Source organism: Crocodylus porosus, unplaced genomic scaffold (genome assembly GCF_001723895.1).
Source record: "Crocodylus porosus isolate Cpor-Errol unplaced genomic scaffold, CroPor_comp1, whole genome shotgun sequence".
In the NCBI taxonomy this organism is placed as follows: domain Eukaryota; kingdom Metazoa; phylum Chordata; order Crocodylia; family Crocodylidae; genus Crocodylus; species Crocodylus porosus.
The window spans coordinates 81,469,999-81,473,704 of NW_017728918.1; the positions used below are offsets into that span (position 1 = coordinate 81,469,999).

The following is a 3,706-nucleotide window of genomic DNA, read 5'->3' on the forward strand; positions in this document are numbered from 1 at the left end:
GAGCGGGCAGGGGATGGGGCCTGTTTGATTCGGAGATTCAGCCAAATCAATTTGAGACAGTGATTTGAATCATTGAATCAAATCACTGTCCCCCAAACTGGCTGAATCCAAATCCAAAGCAAATACTAGCCACCCTGAACAGGCCTAGTTTGCAGGAATTTCTATTATAAATCCTGCTAGCAATGTTAATGTGATTGTTAAGGATATTTTTAATATAATGTGAGAACAGTAGTCATTCAGGGGGTGCAATCTATTACAATTAAAAAAAAAATCCCATACAAATCTTGCAGCACTGACCACTATTCTCCCCCTACTTTACCTGTGTCAGGTTAGGCTTCTATTCTTTGTAGTTGTGCAACAATTTGATTATGTAGTTTTAATAATAGGTTAGACAAAGAGTTCATGGGATACTTTGGATAGGGATTTTCAATGGACAAGCAGGCAGAAGGCAGGACTAGTTGATCTACAGCAGTCTGTTCCAGCCCTAATTTTCTCTAATTTTATGAACAACAGAATTTTGTCTCTCTCTCTCCTAGCTCAAAATGTTTTGCTATTATTTATTCAAATGTCTTAGATACTAAAATCTTCTTGAAAACTCATTCAAGATGGAGGATTGAAGAGAAGTTGTGACTGAATTTTTGTAGGAACAGATCTAAGCCTAGTCCTGCTCTTGCAATTTCTCATTAGGTATTATGGGACCGTTATTAATAACACTGAGATTTTTTTTAACCACTAACAGTAGTGCAAATAGGTTGAAGCAGTACAGTCTCAATCTGTAGCTGTGCCCAGAAGCTGCTGGGTGGTGGTTAGGAAAGAGACATATGCTATGACTTGTTAAACTGGAACTGTTCTATACTAAAACCAGCTGCTGCTGGCCCTGAAGAACTTGTGTATATGGTGCATACCAGCTACATCCCTTCTGTCCAAAGAGGCTCTGGCACACCCATTACCCTGTATCCATGCTATCTGGAGCTTACGCTAGTTGACAGAAATTACTAGCTTTGAACATCTAATTACTTTCTGGTACCTTTTTACACCTTGGGAGTAGTCCAAAGAGATGAAAGCAGAAATGAAGACTTTCATGTTTATATTTGTCCTCTTTGGCTCATGGGTCAAAAGTTTTTGTCTCTCTCTCAACTGCCTAACAAAATTGGATCATTTCACTAATTTTATAATATATAATATGTCAATGCAACAGGAAGTTTTCAAAGGCAGGACTGATGAAATTATGAAGAAACAGCCTTTCATTACAACTAAACTTTTAGTGTTTTTGTCTTTGAAGCTGATGGAGGAGCTATAAGATCTGAAGTTCACAGATATTTCCCCCCCGTGGTGGTTTTCTGCAGTCATTGCAGCAGCCTAATTGTGAGTTGATTAAAATGAAAAAGCTCCATACCAGGAAACACAACAATTTTCTGAGTGTACTGGAATTGGGATGTATAGGTGTTGATGTGGAAAACCTGCTGTAATTAAAGATGTTGAAATGGTGTATGTGGTTGTTGAGGAGAAGGGAAGATGAGGAGTTAATAGTGATAACAGAAAATACAGCAATGATTTTTGAATTTTGTAATCTTATTTCGAGCGATGCATGGAATACTAGACATTTTCATTTCGGTGAGTGAATACCCCCTTAAGGCTTATTGCAGAGGTCTTCAGAGGTGTTTGAAAAATGTTTATTCTGACCAAGGGCTTACCAAAAAATGAGAGCCAGGGAAAGGCAGCCCTGAAGTCCAAGCACTGTTTAGTGACCCCATCCAAAGTCAGTTGTCAAAGTGACAAAAACTGCTTTATAGGAGGAAAAAATATCTATTCTTTGCTTGAAAAATGTGTGTGGCTGTCACATAGGTGCTGACTCTTATGCACTGGATGAAAATCATGACTCTTTCTATGTCTGAGCTTTCTTAGGACTTTTACTTGATGGTGGCTGGAGGTGAGGGTGAAAAAACATTGCCTTCTGCTACTGTAACCTGGAAGGCTCATCTGAAATAATTCTGTGGGGGTTATAAACTGTGTTTCCATTCATGGTGCATTATACAGGAGCTCTATTGCTTAGAAGTGCATGCACTGCTAGTATTTTCACGATTTACCATTCTGTTTCAATAACTTACATACAATTTTGTGTATTTATACTGGCTTCACATTCCAGATGTTATTGAACATTAATTTTAGGCTGCACCTGGAGTTCTTAACCCCTGGATTGTCTACACATTACCACCTCACACTAGTTTTAAGCACACGTTAGGTGGCTTAAATACCACTTCAGGGCAGGTTTATCTCTGATTTGTATTACCCAGCTTTTGTTTCATTAAGGGTGGCCACTCCCTACACTCCCCACACCCCACAGATGAGCTGTCCAAGTTGCAGTCCTCCAGCATCCTGGCATGCAGTGTCCCCTCTCCCACTCTTTTAGGCTGTGAGGCCAAACTTTCCAGACCCCTGAATTTTACTTTCCAGGGGTCAGTTCTGGCACCAAGCCAACTCCTCCTCTCATCTCCGTGGTACAAACCCATATAAACAACCTGCATAACACATGCCAGTTAGGTAGTTCACAGGGCACAGATGAGCCTAGGAGTAGGGTGCACATGGCATGGGTCTTCCTCAGGGACAAGAAGCGATGGTGCAAGGTGTGCCGCCACTACTTGTCCCTGGGAAACTAAATATTCACAAATGTCTGGATGCACCCACTATGTCCCTCAATAATTCTAAATTTAAAATAAGTACAGCTGCCAACCTGATCTAACATCTTTCCACACTAGTTCTTATGTGTGGAATGTGTTTTCCAAATGTTTTACTAAGCCATTTTCTTTGTCTGATTCAAATTCTTCCTAGATCTAAATTTTCTCTTACCAGAAATACAATGTAAAAAATATGTAAGTTAATCTATCCAGTATCCTTATGAAATAGGCAATCAGTCAGTCTTATTATTTTCTCATGGGAAAAATCACAGATTGCTATATCAATCTTACAATTGTTCTGTTTAGGAATAGTATTAGATGGAAAGTGCCAAAGTCCTTTATATGGTAGCAAGTACTGAGGTGGATTATTTGGGGAGGAAGATTCGAACAAATCCTCATTAGTTGGAGATAAGCTAATGGTCTGGCTTATCTCCTTCATTTATTTATTTTTTTCTTGACTATTGCAATTGTATATTTGCTTTGTTTATCCTAATTATTACCCCACCACCTCCTTTTTGTCCTCTTCTGAGCCTCACTTATAGTGTTATATTAAATTTGGATTGGGAACAGTGTCACTGCTAGTGTTTGTGAAATGTCTGTATTTTTCTGTACTTATTATAATTGTAATCATAATAATTGTACATTAACCTAAAGGCTGCCATTGTTTCCTTAGGTTCTGTAGAAGAATAAAACTACAATAATATAAAATAGTCAAGTGAGTTTCATAGTTAGTAGGGTTGGAAGGGACCTGAGCAGATCATCAAGTCTGACCCCCTGCCTTGGCAGGAAAGAGTACTGGGGTCAAACTCCCCCAGCAAGGTGTACATCTAGTCTCCTCTTAAAGACCCCCAAGGTAGGAATCAGCACCACTTCACTTGGAAGTTGATTCCAGATCCTAGCCTCCCTGACAGTGAAGTAGCGCCTCCTGATGTCTACTCTGAATTTCATAGTTTTATAGTTTCTAGGGTCAGAAGGGACCTGAGCAGATCATCTAGTCCGACCCCCTGCCATGGCAGGAAAGAATACTGGGG

The 3,706-nt window shown here is 39.6% G+C and overlaps 1 long non-coding RNA gene across 1 annotated transcript in view; it reads left to right on the top strand.

Moving 5' to 3' along the window:
* The first annotated feature begins 3,348 nt into the window (after nt 1-3,348).
* The window catches only part of LOC109312240, a 6,904-nt gene continuing 6,546 nt past the window's right edge, over nt 3,349-3,706 (top strand). The window contains exon 1 of the long non-coding RNA XR_002101770.1: nt 3,349-3,390. This is a non-coding gene — a long non-coding RNA (uncharacterized LOC109312240). The remainder of the gene's footprint in view (nt 3,391-3,706) is intronic.